We start from the raw sequence: 18,469 nt of genomic DNA, 5'->3' as shown, positions 1-18,469 counted from the left end.
ACACCACTAGAGGGAGCTCACCGAACAACATTCTTACCACCTACAGACACCACTAGAGGGAGCTCACCGGACAATATTCTTACTACCTACAGACACCACTAGAGGGAGCTCACCGGACAATATTCTTACTACCTACAGACACCACTAGAGGGAGCTCACCGGACAATATTCTAACCGCCTACAGACACCACTAGAGGGAGCTCACCGGACAATATTCTTACCACCTACAGACACCACTAGAGGGAGCTCACCGAACAACATTCTTACCACCTACAGACACCACTAGAGGGAGCAATTTTACACTGAACACAAAGATAACATTGAACACGCGCTGAGCTCCCTCTAGTGGTGGCTGCAGGCAGTAATAATTTTATCATGTTCATTGCAGAAGATTTGGAGCTTTGTATCAGGAAAGTGAAGCTCTGATCCCTATATATTAATAAAGCACAATGTTCGATCTAAAAAACAAACAAAAAAAAACTTACTGATAACAAAACAGTCTAAATATTATCTCCGTCCCCCGGCCCAATCACCACCTACATGACCTCGGAGGATCGGGCCTTCCAGCAAGCTGAAAATGGCCCATATGACGAGCTATGCTCTCACCTCTCTGGGCTCCTAACCTCAGGGTCCACGTGGTGCACTATCTGCAAGAGACAGGAGAGGAAAGAGTTAACAGGCCAAATACCAATCCTCTGACAGCTCCCAGTTTATAAACTGTAGAGTTCCCCTTTAAATTCAGTGTCGACCGCAGTATACGGGAGGACAGAACACAGCACTCGTCTGCAACCGACGGCTCTCCAGCAAAACTACAACTCCTAGCATGCAATGAGCACAACTACGAGCAGACCTAGGCAAATACGGAACCGAGAATGTTTACGTACACTGACAGCAAGCAGGGTCATGGTGTGGAATAGCACTGCATTTCATCGCCCGTTTCCCCTATCTGATAAATCATCTGCGTGACGGAAAGACAAACCTCCGACCTAAATAAATTCTGCACTAAAGCATCGTCACATTATAAGGTTATTACAGCCGCTGTATACAGTCAGTACAGGACCTACCATTACTGTATACAGAGGTAAGTCGTTATATACAGGAGGCTGCAGCACATTACATGTATCCGGCCTCTACCTGTATATAACACTCAGCACTGGACTATTATAAGGGTATTACAGCCGCTGTATACAGTCAGTACAGGACCTGCCATTACTGTATACAGAGGTAAGTCGCTATATACAGGAGGCTGCAGCACATTACATGTATCCGGCCTCTACCTGTATATAACACTCAGCACTGGACTATTATAAGGGTATTACAGCCGCTGTATACAGTCAGTACAGGACCTGCCATTACTGTATACAGAGGTAAGTCGCTATATACAGGAGGCTGCAGCACATTACATGTATCCGGCCTCTACCTGTATATAACACTCAGCACTGGACTATTATAAGGGTATTACAGCCGCTGTATACAGTCAGTACAGGACCTACCATTACTGTATACAGAGGTAAGTCGCTATATACAGGAGGCTGCAGCACATTACATGTATCCGGCCTCTACCTGTATATAACACTCAGCACTGGACTATTATAAGGGTATTACAGCCGCTGTATACAGTCAGTACAGGACCTACCATTACTGTATACAGAGGTAAGTCGCTATATACAGGAGGCTGCCGCACATTACATGTATCTGGCCTCTACCTGTATATAACACTCAGCACTGGACTATTATAAGGGTATTACAGCCGCTGTATACAGTCAGTACGGGACCTACCATTACTGTATACAGAGGTAAGTCGCTATATGCAGGAGGCTGCAGCACATTACATGTATCCGGCCTCTACCTGTATATAACACTCAGCACTGGACTATTATAAGGTTATTACAGCCGCTGTATACAGTCAGTACAGGACCTGCCATTACTGTATACAGAGGTAAGTCGCTATATGCAGGAGGCTGCAGCACATTACATGTATCCGGCCTCTACCTGTATATAACACTCAGCACTGGACTATTATAAGGGTATTACAGCCGCTGTATACAGTTAGTACAGGACCTGCCATTACTGTATACAGAGGTAAGTCGCTATATACAGGAGGCTGCAGCACATTACATGTATCCGGCCTCTACCTGTATATAACACTCAGCACTGGACTATTATACGGTTATTACAGCCGCTGTATACAGTCAGTACAGGACCTGCCATTACTGTATACAGAGGTAAGTCGTTATATACAGGAGGCTGCAGCACATTACATGTATCCGGCCTCTACCTGTATATAACACTCAGCACTGGACTATTATACGGTTATTACAGCCGCTGTATACAGTCAGTACAGGACCTACCATTACTGTATACAGAGGTAAGTCGTTATATACAGGAGGCTGCAGCACATTACATGTATCCGGCCTCTACCTGTATATAACACTCAGCACTGGACTATTATAAGGGTATTACATCCGCTGTATACAGTTAGTACAGGACCTACCATTACTGTATACAGAGGTAAGTCGTTATATACAGGAGGCTGCAGCACATTACATGTATCCGGCCTCTACCTGTATATAACACTCAGCACTGGACTATTATAAGGGTATTACAGCCGCTGTATACAGTCAGTACAGGACCTACCATTACTGTATACAGAGGTAAGTCGTTATATACAGGAGGCTGCAGCACATTACATGTATCCGGCCTCTACCTGTATATAACACTCAGCACTGGACTATTATACGGTTATTACAGCCGCTGTACACAGTCAGTACAGGACCTACCATTACTGTATACAGAGGTAAGTCGTTATATACAGGAGGCTGCAGCACATTACATGTATCCGGCCTCTACCTGTATATAACACTCAGCACTGGACTATTATACGGTTATTACAGCCGCTGTATACAGTCAGTACAGGACCTACCATTACTGTATACAGAGGTAAGTCGCTATATACAGGAGGCTGCAGCACATTACATGTATCCGGCCTCTACCTGTATATAACACTCAGCACTGGACTATTATAAGGGTATTACAGACGCTGTATACAGTCAGTACAGGACCTACCATTACTGTATACAGAGGTAAGTCGTTATATACAGGAGGCTGCAGCACATTACATGTATCCGGCCTCTACCTGTATATAACACTCAGCACTGGACTATTATACGGTTATTACAGCCGCTGTATACAGTCAGTACAGGACCTGCCATTACTGTATACAGAGGTAAGTCGTTATATACAGGAGGCTGCAGCACATTACATGTATCCGGCCTCTACCTGTATATAACACTCAGCACTGGACTATTATAAGGTTATTACAGCCGCTGTATACAGTCAGTACAGGACCTGCCATTACTGTATACAGAGGTAAGTCGTTATATACAGGAGGCTGCAGCACATTACAGGTATCCGGCCTCTACCTGTATATAACACTCAGCACTGGACTATTATAAGGTTATTACAGCCGCTGTATACAGTCAGTACAGGACCTACCATTACTGTATACAGAGGTAAGTCGCTATATACAGGAGGCTGCAGCACATTACATGTATCCGGCCTCTACCTGTATATAACACTCAGCACTGGACTATTATAAGGTTATTACAGCCGCTGTATACAGTCAGTACAGGACCTGCCATTACTGTATACAGAGGTAAGTCGTTATATACAGGAGGCTGCAGCACATTACATGTATCCGGCCTCTACCTGTATATAACACTCAGCACTGGACTATTATAAGGGTATTACAGCCGCTGTATACAGTCAGTACAGGACCTGCCATTACTGTATACAGAGGTAAGTCGTTATATACAGGAGGCTGCAGCACATTACATGTATCCGGCCTCTACCTGTATATAACACTCAGCACTGGACTATTATAAGGGTATTACAGCCGCTGTACACAGTCAGTACAGGACCTAACATTACTGTATACAGAGGTAAGTCGTTATATGCAGGAGGCTGCAGCACATTACATGTATCCGGCCTCTACCTGTATATAACACTCAGCACTGGACTATTATAAGGTTATTACAGCCGCTGTATACAGTCAGTACAGGACCTGCCATTACTGTATACAGAGGTAAGTCGCTATACACAGGAGGCTGCAGCACATTACATGTATCCGGCCTCTACCTGTATATAACACTCAGCACTGGACTATTATAAGGGTATTACAGCCGCTGTATACAGTTAGTACAGGACCTACCATTACTGTATACAGAGGTAAGTCGCTATATACAGGAGGCTGCAGCACATTACATGTATCCGGCCTCTACCTGTATATAACACTCAGCACTGGACTATTATACGGTTATTACAGCCGCTGTACACAGTCAGTACAGGACCTGCCATTACTGTATACAGAGGTAAGTCGCTATATACAGGAGGCTGCAGCACATTACATGTATCCGGCCTCTACCTGTATATAACACTCAGCACTGGACTATTATAAGGGTATTACAGCCGCTGTATACAGTCAGTACAGGACCTGCCATTACTGTATACAGAGGTAAGTCGTTATATACAGGAGGCTGCAGCACATTACATGTATCCGGCCTCTACCTGTATATAACACTCAGCACTGGACTATTATAAGGGTATTACAGCCGCTGTATACAGTCAGTACAGGACCTACCATTACTGTATACAGAGGTAAGTCGCTATATACAGGAGGCTGCAGCACATTACATGTATCCGGCCTCTACCTGTATATAACACTCAGCACTGGACTATTATAAGGTTATTACAGCCGCTGTATACAGTCAGTACAGGACCTACCATTACTGTATACAGAGGTAAGTCGTTATATACAGGAGGCTGCAGCACATTACATGTATCCGGCCTCTACCTGTATATAACACTCAGCACTGGACTATTATAAGGGTATTACAGCCGCTGTATACAGTCAGTACAGGACCTACCATTACTGTATACAGAGGTAAGTCGCTATATACAGGAGGCTGCAGCACATTACATGTATCCGGCCTCTACCTGTATATAACACTCAGCACTGGACTATTATAAGGGTATTACAGACGCTGTATACAGTCAGTACAGGACCTGCCATTACTGTATACAGAGGTAAGTCGTTATATACAGGAGGCTGCAGCACATTACATGTATCCGGCCTCTACCTGTATATAACACTCAGCACTGGACTATTATAAGGGTATTACAGCCGCTGTACACAGTCAGTACAGGACCTACCATTACTGTATACAGAGGTAAGTCGCTATATGCAGGAGGCTGCAGCACATTACATGTATCCGGCCTCTACCTGTATATAACACTCAGCACTGGACTATTATAAGGTTATTACAGCCGCTGTATACAGTCAGTACAGGACCTGCCATTACTGTATACAGAGGTAAGTCGTTATATACAGGAGGCTGCAGCACATTACATGTATCCGGCCTCTACCTGTATATAACACTCAGCACTGGACTATTATAAGGTTATTACAGCCGCTGTATACAGTCAGTACAGGACCTACCATTACTGTATACAGAGGTAAGTCGCTATATACAGGAGGCTGCAGCACATTACATGTATCCGGCCTCTACCTGTATATAACACTCAGCACTGGACTATTATAAGGGTATTACAGCCGCTGTATACAGTCAGTACAGGACCTACCATTACTGTATACAGAGGTAAGTCGCTATATACAGGAGGCTGCAGCACATTACATGTATCCGGCCTCTACCTGTATATAACACTCAGCACTGGACTATTATAAGGTTATTACAGCCGCTGTATACAGTCAGTACAGGACCTACCATTACTGTATACAGAGGTAAGTCGTTATACACAGGAGGCTGCAGCACATTACATGTATCCGGCCTCTACCTGTATATAACACTCAGCACTGGACTATTATAAGGTTATTACAGCCGCTGTATACAGTCAGTACAGGACCTGCCATTACTGTATACAGAGGTAAGTCGTTATATACAGGAGGCTGCAGCACATTACATGTATCCGGCCTCTACCTGTATATAACACTCAGCACTGGACTATTATAAGGGTATTACAGCCGCTGTACACAGTCAGTACAGGACCTACCATTACTGTATACAGAGGTAAGTCGCTATATGCAGGAGGCTGCAGCACATTACATGTATCCGGCCTCTACCTGTATATAACACTCAGCACTGGACTATTATAAGGTTATTACAGCCGCTGTATACAGTCAGTACAGGACCTACCATTACTGTATACAGAGGTAAGTCGCTATATACAGGAGGCTGCAGCACATTACATGTATCCGGCCTCTACCTGTATATAACACTCAGCACTGGACTATTATAAGGTTATTACAGCCGCTGTATACAGTCAGTACAGGACCTACCATTACTGTATACAGAGGTAAGTCGTTATATACAGGAGGCTGCAGCACATTACATGTATCCGGCCTCTACCTGTATATAACACTCAGCACTGGACTATTATAAGGTTATTACAGCCGCTGTATACAGTCAGTACAGGACCTGCCATTACTGTATACAGAGGTAAGTCGCTATATACAGGAGGCTGCAGCACATTACATGTATCCGGCCTCTACCTGTATATAACACTCAGCACTGGACTATTATAAGGGTATTACAGCCGCTGTATACAGTCAGGACAGGACCTACCATTACTGTATACAGAGGTAAGTCGTTATATACAGGAGGCTGCAGCACATTACATGTATCCGGCCTCTACCTGTATATAACACTCAGCACTGGACTATTATAAGGGTATTACAGCCGCTGTATACAGTCAGTACAGGACCTGCCATTACTGTATACAGAGGTAAGTCGCTATATACAGGAGGCTGCAGCACATTACATGTATTCGGCCTCTACCTGTATATAACACTCAGCACTGGACTATTATAAGGGTATTACAGCCGCTGTATACAGTCAGTACAGGACCTACCATTACTGTATACAGAGGTAAGTCGTTATATACAGGAGGCTGCAGCACATTACATGTATCCGGCCTCTACCTGTATATAACACTCAGCACTGGACTATTATAAGGGTATTACAGCCGCTGTACACAGTCAGTACAGGACCTACCATTACTGTATACAGAGGTAAGTCGCTATATACAGGAGGCTGCAGCACATTACATGTATCCGGCCTCTACCTGTATATAACACTCAGCACTGGACTATTATAAGGGTATTACAGCCGCTGTATACAGTCAGTACAGGACCTACCATTACTGTATACAGAGGTAAGTCGTTATATACAGGAGGCTGCAGCACATTACATGTATCCGGCCTCTACCTGTATATAACACTCAGCACTGGACTATTATAAGGTTATTACAGCCGCTGTATACAGTCAGTACAGGACCTACCATTACTGTATACAGAGGTAAGTCGCTATATACAGGAGGCTGCAGCACATTACATGTATCCGGCCTCTACCTGTATATAACACTCAGCACTGGACTATTATAAGGTTATTACAGCCGCTGTATACAGTCAGTACAGGACCTGCCATTACTGTATACAGAGGTAAGTCGCTATATACAGGAGGCTGCAGCACATTACATGTATCCGGCCTCTACCTGTATATAACACTCAGCACTGGACTATTATAAGGGTATTACAGCCGCTGTATACAGTCAGTACAGGACCTGCCATTACTGTATACAGAGGTAAGTCGTTATATACAGGAGGCTGCAGCACATTACATGTATCCGGCCTCTACCTGTATATAACACTCAGCACTGGACTATTATAAGGGTATTACAGACGCTGTATACAGTCAGTACAGGACCTACCATTACTGTATACAGAGGTAAGTCGCTATATACAGGAGGCTGCAGCACATTACATGTATCCGGCCTCTACCTGTATATAACACTCAGCACTGGACTATTATAAGGGTATTACAGCCGCTGTATACAGTCAGTACAGGACCTACCATTACTGTATACAGAGGTAAGTCGTTATATACAGGAGGCTGCAGCACATTACATGTATCCGGCCTCTACCTGTATATAACACTCAGCACTGGACTATTATAAGGGTATTACAGACGCTGTATACAGTCAGTACAGGACCTACCATTACTGTATACAGAGGTAAGTCGTTATATACAGGAGGCTGCAGCACATTACATGTATCCGGCCTCTACCTGTATATAACACTCAGCACTGGACTATTATAAGGTTATTACAGCCGCTGTATACAGTCAGTACAGGACCTACCATTACTGTATACAGAGGTAAGTCGCTATATACAGGAGGCTGCAGCACATTACATGTATCCGGCCTCTACCTGTATATAACACTCAGCACTGGACTATTATAAGGTTATTACAGCCGCTGTACACAGTCAGTACAGGACCTACCATTACTGTATACAGAGGTAAGTCGTTATATACAGGAGGCTGCAGCACATTACATGTATCCGGCCTCTACCTGTATATAACACTCAGCACTGGACTATTATAAGGGTATTACAGCCGCTGTATACAGTCAGTACAGGACCTACCATTACTGTATACAGAGGTAAGTCGCTATATGCAGGAGGCTGCAGCACATTACATGTATCCGGCCTCTACCTGTATATAACACTCAGCACTGGACTATTATAAGGTTATTACAGCCGCTGTATACAGTCAGTACAGGACCTACCATTACTGTATACAGAGGTAAGTCGTTATATACAGGAGGCTGCAGCACATTACATGTATCCGGCCTCTACCTGTATATAACACTCAGCACTGGACTATTATAAGGGTATTACAGCCGCTGTATACAGTCAGTACAGGACCTACCATTACTGTATACAGAGGTAAGTCGCTATATACAGGAGGCTGCAGCACATTACATATATCCGGCCTCTACCTGTATATAACACTCAGCACTGGACTATTATAAGGGTATTACAGCCGCTGTATACAGTCAGTACAGGACCTACCATTACTGTATACAGAGGTAAGTCGCTATATACAGGAGGCTGCAGCACATTACATGTATCCGGCCTCTACCTGTATATAACACTCAGCACTGGACTATTATAAGGGTATTACAGCCGCTGTATACAGTCAGTACAGGACCTACCATTACTGTATACAGAGGTAAGTCGCTATATGCAGGAGGCTGCAGCACATTACATGTATCCGGCCTCTACCTGTATATAACACTCAGCACTGGACTATTATAAGGTTATTACAGCCGCTGTATACAGTCAGTACAGGACCTACCATTACTGTATACAGAGGTAAGTCGTTATATGCAGGAGGCTGCAGCACATTACATGTATCCGGCCTCTACCTGTATATAACACTCAGCACTGGACTATTATACGGTTATTACAGCCGCTGTATACAGTCAGTACAGGACCTACCATTACTGTATACAGAGGTAAGTCGTTATATACAGGAGGCTGCAGCACATTACATGTATCCGGCCTCTACCTGTATATAACACTCAGCACTGGACTATTATAAGGGTATTACAGCCGCTGTATACAGTCAGTACAGGACCTACCATTACTGTATACAGAGGTAAGTCGCTATATACAGGAGGCTGCAGCACATTACATGTATCCGGCCTCTACCTGTATATAACACTCAGCACTGGACTATTATAAGGGTATTACAGCCGCTGTATACAGTCAGTACAGGACCTACCATTACTGTATACAGAGGTAAGTCGCTATATACAGGAGGCTGCAGCACATTACATATATCCGGCCTCTACCTGTATATAACACTCAGCACTGGACTATTATAAGGGTATTACAGCCGCTGTACACAGTCAGTACAGGACCTACCATTACTGTATACAGAGGTAAGTCGTTATATACAGGAGGCTGCAGCACATTACATGTATCCGGCCTCTACCTGTATATAACACTCAGCACTGGACTATTATAAGGTTATTACAGCCGCTGTATACAGTCAGTACAGGACCTACCATTACTGTATACAGAGGTAAGTCGTTATATACAGGAGGCTGCAGCACATTACATGTATCCGGCCTCTACCTGTATATAACACTCAGCACTGGACTATTATAAGGGTATTACAGCCGCTGTATACAGTCAGTACAGGACCTACCATTACTGTATACAGAGGTAAGTCGCTATATACAGGAGGCTGCAGCACCGTACATGTATCCGGCCTCTACCTGTATATAACACTCAGCACTGGACTATTATAAGGGTATTACAGCCGCTGTATACAGTCAGTACAGGACCTACCATTACTGTATACAGAGGTAAGTCGCTATATGCAGGAGGCTGCAGCACATTACATGTATCCGGCCTCTACCTGTATATAACACTCAGCACTGGACTATTATAAGGGTATTACAGCCGCTGTATACAGTCAGTACAGGACCTACCATTACTGTATACAGAGGTAAGTCGCTATATACAGGAGGCTGCAGCACATTACATGTATCCGGCCTCTACCTGTATATAACACTCAGCACTGGACTATTATAAGGTTATTACAGCCGCTGTATACAGTCAGTACAGGACCTACCATTACTGTATACAGAGGTAAGTCGCTATACACAGGAGGCTGCAGCACATTACATGTATCCGGCCTCTACCTGTATATAACACTCAGCACTGGACTATTATAAGGGTATTACAGCCGCTGTATACAGTCAGTACAGGACCTGCCATTACTGTATACAGAGGTAAGTCGCTATATGCAGGAGGCTGCAGCACATTACATGTATCCGGCCTCTACCTGTATATAACACTCAGCACTGGACTATTATAAGGGTATTACAGCCGCTGTACACAGTCAGTACAGGACCTACCATTACTGTATACAGAGGTAAGTCGCTATATACAGGAGGCTGCAGCACATTACATGTATCCGGCCTCTACCTGTATATAACACTCAGCACTGGACTATTATAAGGGTATTACAGACGCTGTATACAGTCAGTACAGGACCTACCATTACTGTATACAGAGGTAAGTCGCTATATACAGGAGGCTGCAGCACATTACATGTATCCGGCCTCTACCTGTATATAACACTCAGCACTGGACTATTATAAGGGTATTACAGCCGCTGTATACAGTCAGTACAGGACCTACCATTACTGTATACAGAGGTAAGTCGCTATACACAGGAGGCTGCAGCACATTACATGTATCCGGCCTCTACCTGTATATAACACTCAGCACTGGACTATTATAAGGGTATTACAGCCGCTGTATACAGTCAGTACAGGACCTGCCATTACTGTATACAGAGGTAAGTCGTTATATACAGGAGGCTGCAGCACATTACATGTATCCGGCCTCTACCTGTATATAACACTCAGCACTGGACTATTATAAGGGTATTACAGCCGCTGTATACAGTCAGTACAGGACCTACCATTACTGTATACAGAGGTAAGTCGTTATATACAGGAGGCTGCAGCACCGTACATGTATCCGGCCTCTACCTGTATATAACACTCAGCACTGGACTATTATACGGTTATTACAGCCGCTGTACACAGTCAGTACAGGACCTACCATTACTGTATACAGAGGTAAGTCGTTATATACAGGAGGCTGCAGCACATTACATGTATCCGGCCTCTACCTGTATATAACACTCAGCACTGGACTATTATAAGGGTATTACAGCCGCTGTATACAGTCAGTACAGGACCTACCATTACTGTATACAGAGGTAAGTCGTTATATACAGGAGGCTGCAGCACCGTACATGTATCCGGCCTCTACCTGTATATAACACTCAGCACTGGACTATTATAAGGTTATTACAGCCGCTGTACACAGTCAGTACAGGACCTACCATTACTGTATACAGAGGTAAGTCGTTATATACAGGAGGCTGCAGCACATTACAGGTATCCGGCCTCTACCTGTATATAACACTCAGCACTGGACTATTATAAGGGTATTACAGCCGCTGTATACAGTCAGTACAGGACCTACCATTACTGTATACAGAGGTAAGTCGTTATATACAGGAGGCTGCAGCACATTACATGTATCCGGCCTCTACCTGTATATAACACTCAGCACTGGACTATTATAAGGTTATTACAGCCGCTGTATACAGTCAGTACAGGACCTACCATTACTGTATACAGAGGTAAGTCGCTATATACAGGAGGCTGCAGCACATTACATGTATCCGGCCTCTACCTGTATATAACACTCAGCACTGGACTATTATAAGGTTATTACAGCCGCTGTATACAGTCAGTACAGGACCTACCATTACTGTATACAGAGGTAAGTCGCTATATGCAGGAGGCTGCAGCACATTACATGTATCCAGCCTCTACCTGTATATAACACTCAGCACTGGACTATTATAAGGTTATTACAGCCGCTGTATACAGTCAGTACAGGACCTACCATTACTGTATACAGAGGTAAGTCGCTATATACAGGAGGCTGCAGCACATTACATGTATTCGGCCTCTACCTGTATATAACACTCAGCACTGGACTATTATAAGGTTATTACAGCCGCTGTATACAGTTAGTACAGGACCTGCCATTACTGTATACAGAGGTAAGTCGCTATATACAGGAGGCTGCAGCACATTACATGTATCCGGCCTCTACCTGTATATAACACTCAGCACTGGACTATTATAAGGGTATTACAGCCGCTGTATACAGTCAGTACAGGACCTGCCATTACTGTATACAGAGGTAAGTCGCTATATACAGGAGGCTGCAGCACATTACATGTATCCGGCCTCTACCTGTATATAACACTCAGCACTGGACTATTATAAGGGTATTACAGCCGCTGTATACAGTCAGTACAGGACCTACCATTACTGTATACAGAGGTAAGTCGTTATATACAGGAGGCTGCAGCACATTACATGTATCCGGCCTCTACCTGTATATAACACTCAGCACTGGACTATTATAAGGGTATTACAGCCGCTGTATACAGTCAGTACAGGACCTACCATTACTGTATACAGAGGTAAGTCGCTATATACAGGAGGCTGCAGCACATTACATGTATCCGGCCTCTACCTGTATATAACACTCAGCACTGGACTATTATAAGGGTATTACAGCCGCTGTATACAGTCAGTACAGGACCTACCATTACTGTATACAGAGGTAAGTCGTTATATACAGGAGGCTGCAGCACATTACATGTATCCGGCCTCTACCTGTATATAACACTCAGCACTGGACTATTATAAGGGTATTACAGCCGCTGTATACAGTCAGTACAGGACCTACCATTACTGTATACAGAGGTAAGTCGCTATATACAGGAGGCTGCAGCACATTACATGTATCCGGCCTCTACCTGTATATAACACTCAGCACTGGACTATTATAAGGGTATTACAGACGCTGTATACAGTCAGTACAGGACGTGTCTTCACGCTGCGGGTGTTCTCCGGTACAGCCGCTTCCCGGCAGGCCCGGCTGACGTGACGGAATGTGAGGTGACGTCACGCCGGGGCCGGTTCTCACTCACCCGGTGTCAGGAGCCGCCGCTGCCGCCATGTCACATAGAGAACGTCCCGGTCCCGCCCCCTCCTGCGCCCAGGTCTCTAGGGGGAACAAAGAACCGCCTCTTCCTATTGGAGGAGAGGAACGTCAATCAAACGTCGCCTAGTTCCTCCCAGGGCCAAGGAGAAGGGAGAGGGCGGCAGTGACGTCATGGGAGGGCGGGACCAACCTGGCGGTGACGTATTACGAATAACCTGAGGGTCTGAGGGAGGAATGTTGGTGACGGCGGCGGTTTCGTGTGTGGTGCAAGTGGAGAGTCTGTAGGGGGCGCTGTGGATGAGAAATACCTCAGAAATGGAGACAGGAAATCTTGGGGCCCTCCAAGAGCTAGTTAGGGGCCCAAAACTGTAGTACAACCAGTAAATACATGTATCCTCAACTGTGTCTGCCCTTCGGCCAGTAGGTGGCGCCAAATTTATTTTTAAAAAAATTGAGCATCCTAGCACTTCGCAATGGCGCAATTCTCCAGTTAGACGTTCTCTTTCGCCACCTACTGGCCGGAGTACTTTGGTGTAAAGGAGCACAGGCGCAGTTGCCTATAGCAACCAATCAGATTCTACTTTTCATTTTGGACAGCTCCTTTAGAAAATGAAAGGTAGAATCTGATTGGGCAACTGTGCCTGTTCTACTTTACACCAGTTTGATAAATCTCCCAATTGGTTCGCACCAAAAAATGATGCACTCCCATAGTCGGTTAGGTGTATTTCCTGTCGTTTTACACGCCCCATGCGCCTCGGCTGTGTACATAGATGTATTTGAAAGCTATTAGAACAGCGCCCCCCTCTTTCTACAGGTTGTGTTTGGTATTGCAGCTTGGTTGTATACAATATATGAGGCAAAACTGCAATACCAGATACAACCTAAGGACAGGGGGCGCTGTATCCTGAAGAAAGTCACTGACAGGTATGGATTAGTTATAAAGCAGTGCTCTGCTCACCACATGTGGAGGGACTCCAAACCCTTCATGTGTTTCAGGGAGGAAGAGACCCTCACTGCTGAGATGAGACCCTCCCTGCCGAGATGAGACCCTCCCTGCTGAGAAGAGACCCTCCCTGCTGAGATGAGACCCTCCCTGCCGAGATGAGACCCTCCCTGCCGAGATGAGACCCTCCCTGCCGAGATGAGACCCTCCCTGCTGAGAAGAGACCCTCCCTGCTGAGAAGAGACCCTCCCTGCTGAGATGAGACCCTCCCTGCTGAGATGAGACCCTCCCTGCCGAGAAGAGACCCTCCCTGCCGAGAAGAGACCCTCCCTGCCGAGAAGAGACCCTCCCTGCCGAGAAGAGACCCCCCCTGCTGAGAAGAGACCCTCCCTGCTGAGATGAGACCCTCCCTGCTGAGATGAGACCCTCCCTGCTGAGATGAGACCCTCCCTGCTGAGAAGAGACCCTCCCTGCTGAGATGAGACCCTCCCTGCTGAGAAGAGACCCTCCCTGCAGAGATGAGACCCTCCCTGCTGAGATGAGACCCTCCCTGCCGAGAAGAGACCCTCCCTGCCGAGAAGAGACCCTCCCTGCAGAGATGAGACCCTTCCTGCCGAGAAGAGACCCTCCCTGCCGAGAAGAGACCCTCCCTGCCGAGATGAGACCCTTCCTGCCGAGAAGAGACCCTCCCTGCCGAGAAGAGACCCTCCCTGCCGAGATGAGACCCTCCCTGCCGAGAAGAGACCCTCTCTGCCGAGAAGAGACCCTACCTGCCGAGAAGAGACCCTCCCTGCCGAGAAGAGACCCTCCCTGCCGAGATGAGAACCTCCCTGCCGAGAAGAGACCCTCCCTGCCGAGAAGAGACCCTCCCTGCCGAGAAGAGACCCTCCCTGCCGAGAAGAGACCCTCCCTGCCGAGATTAGACCCTCCCTGCCGAGAAGAGACCCTCCCTGCCGAGAAGAGACCCTCCCTGCTGAGATGAGACCCTCCCTGCTGAGAAGAGACCCTCCCTGCTGAGAAGAGACTCTCCCTGCTGAGATGAGACCCTCCCTGCTGAGATGAGACCCCCCTGCTTAGAAGAGACCCCCCCCTGCTGAGATGAGACCCTCCCTGCCGAGATGAGACCCTCCCTGCCGAGAAGAGACCCTACCTGCCGAGAAGAGACCCTCCCTGCCGAAAAGAGACCCTCCCTGCCGAAAAGAGACCCTCCCTGCCGAGATGAGACCCTCCCTGCCGAGAAGAGACCCTCCCTGCCGAGAAGAGACCCTCCCTGCCGAGATTAGACCCTCCCTGCTGAGAAGAGACCCTCCCTGCTGAGATGAGACCCTCCCTGCTGAGATGAGACCCCCCTGCTTAGAAGAGACCCCCCTGCTTAGAAGAGACCCCCCCTGCTGAGATGAGACCCCCCTGCTTAGAAGAGACCCCCCCTGCTGAGATGAGACCCTCCCTGCTGAGATGAGACCCTCCCTGCTGAGAAGAGACCCTCCCTGCTGAGATGAGACCCTCCCTGCTGAGAAGAGACCCTCCCTGCTGAGAAGAGACCCTCCCTGCTGAGAAGAGACCCTCCCTGCTGAGATGAGACCCTCCCTGCTGAGATGAGACCCTCCCTGCTGAGAAGAGACCCTCCCTGCTGAGATGAGACCCCCCCTGCTTAGAAGAGACCCCCCTGCTGAGATGAGACCCTCCCTGCTGAGAAGAGACCTTCCCTGCTGAGAAGAGACCCTCCCTGCTGAGAAGAGACCCTCCCTGCTGAGAAGATACGGCTGCCAAGGTGAGACGCAGGATGACAGGTGCCAGGGTGCCCACCCCCAAGACATGATAAGCGGTAATAGCCCCCGGATAAGCAGTCACACCTCCAGGATAAGTGGTCACGTCCCCATGATAAGCGGTCACACCCCCATGATAAGCGGTCATCTCTCCATGATAAGCGGTCATCTCTCCATGATAAGCGGTCATCTCTCCATGATAAGCGGTCATCTCTCCATGATAAGCGGTCACACCCCCAGGATAAGCGGTCACATCTAAGCAGTCACATCCTCAGGATGAGCAGTCACAGCCCCATGAAGAGAGGTCACACCCCCAGGATAGGAGGTCACACCCCCCAGGATGGGAGGTCACACCCCCCAGGATAGGAGGTCACACCCCCCAGGATGGGAGGTCACACCCCCCAGGATAAGAGGTCACACCCCCCAGGATAAGAGGTCACACCCCCCAGGATAGGAGGTCACACCCCCCCAGGATAGGAGGTCACACCCCCCCAGGATGGGAGGTCACACCCCCCAGGATAGGCGGTCACACCCCCAGGATAGGAGGTCACACCCCCCAGGATAGGCGGTCACACCCCCCAGGATAGGAGGTCACACACCCCCAGGATAGGAGGTCACACCCCCCAGGATGGGAGGTCACACCCCCTAGGATAGGCGGTCACACCCCCAGGATAGGAGGTCACACCCCCAGGATAGGCGGTCACATAACCCTTTGAGGGGATGAATGATGTCCATGGCTGACGGGGAGCACCAGGACTGTACAGATATCAGGCACATGTATAATGTGTATATTGTGATATTTCTTCTGTTTCTTTCTTTGATCCAACATTTTTAGCCTAAAAAACATGGCAGTTGCAGCCTGCGCAGGAGGCAACTGCAGTACACCTCTGTGGCCACAAGGTGGTGTCTTTATTATGGGAGGGAAATCCAGCCAAGAATAAAATGAAAATGCAAATACCTTTGTGACATTTCTTTCGCCACACGTGTGAAATGTCACGACAAAATTAAAGCTGTAATTAAATCACTTAATTTGCAATTTATTTTTTTACTCAAGCACGGGTAATTTGTGACAAAAAATAAATAAAAAAATAAGCTTTTTGTCATTTTCTTTCATTACTGCACGCTCATGGCCAAATCTAAAATAAAGAAACTGAATAGGAAAAGAAAACTCAGACTTCTCCATTCCTGAACTGCATAACAAGTCTGAAAATGCGATAGGCAGCTAGCTTCTCCTTCTCAACAGTGACATGCTGCAGATGTGACCAAATTCTAATGAAAAACTGGTAAATAAAAGGCAAAGTGACAGTTTAACCCCTTCCCTCCTCTCTATATACGTTCCCCTGATAGCATCCAATCCTCTTTTTGGAGATGATTTTTGGGTATAGTGATGTGATTTTTGTGGTTCTTTTTGGCTCTATACAGATTGGTCCCGGGGCCCGGAGTGCAGGATTCGGACTCTAAGGGCTCATGCACACGGTTACATGCATTGGGGACAGTTAACATAACAAAGCCAAATCACAGTGCCCCCATATCAGAGCCAAATCACAGTGCCCCCATAACAAAGCCACATCACAGTGCTCCCATAACAGAGCTAAATCACAGTGCTCCCATAACAGAGCCAAATCACAGTGCCCCCATATCAGAGCCAAATCACAGTGCTCCCATAACATAGCCAAATCACAGTGCCTCCATATCAGAGCCAAATCACAGTGCCCCCATATCAGAGCCAAATCACAGTGCTCCCATAACATAGCCAAATCACAGTGCCTCCATATCAGAGCCAAATCACAGTGCCCCCATATCAGAGCCAAATCACAGTGCTCCCATAACAGAGCCAAATCACAGTGCCCCCATATCAGAGCCAAATCACAGTGCTCCCATATCAGAGCCAAATCACTGTGCTCCCATAACATAGCCAAATCACAGTGCCCCCATATCAGAGCCAAATCACAGTGCCCCCAAATCAGAGCCAAATCACAGTGCCTCCATATCAGAGCCAAATCACTGTGCTCCCATAACATAGCCAAATCACAGTGCCCCCATATCAGAGCCAAATCACAGTGCCCCCAAATCAGAGCCAAATCACAGTGCCCCCATATCAGAGCCACATCACAGTGCCCCCATATCAGAGCTAAATCACTGTGCTCCCATAACAAAGCCACATCACAGTGCCCCCATATCAGAGCCACATCACAGTGCTCCCATAACATAGCCACATCACAGTGCTCCCATAACAGAGCTAAATCACTGTGCTCCCATAACAAAGCCACATCACAGTGCCCC

The 18,469-nt window shown here is 46.8% G+C and overlaps 1 protein-coding gene across 3 annotated transcripts in view; it reads right to left on the bottom strand.

Annotated features, from left to right (window-relative positions):
- Positions 1-13,547, bottom strand: part of ARAF (A-Raf proto-oncogene, serine/threonine kinase) — a 38,750-nt gene extending 25,203 nt beyond the window's left edge. For 2 of the 3 annotated variants that reach the window (XM_040406453.1, XM_040406454.1), the window contains exons 1-2: positions 13,464-13,540; positions 607-647 (exon numbers count right to left, since the gene is read on the bottom strand). The gene's annotated coding sequence lies outside the window, so the exon portion shown is untranslated. Of the gene's footprint in view, positions 1-606; positions 648-13,463 lie in introns of all 3 variants that reach the window. The other variant, XM_040406455.1, reaches the window with a different exon arrangement.
- Positions 13,548-18,469: the final 4,922 nt, after the last annotated feature.

The sequence above is a fragment of the Bufo bufo genome, chromosome 8 (assembly GCF_905171765.1).
Source record: "Bufo bufo chromosome 8, aBufBuf1.1, whole genome shotgun sequence".
NCBI classification, from domain to species: Eukaryota; Metazoa; Chordata; class Amphibia; order Anura; family Bufonidae; genus Bufo; species Bufo bufo.
This window is presented reverse-complemented; position numbering and strand designations above follow the sequence as displayed.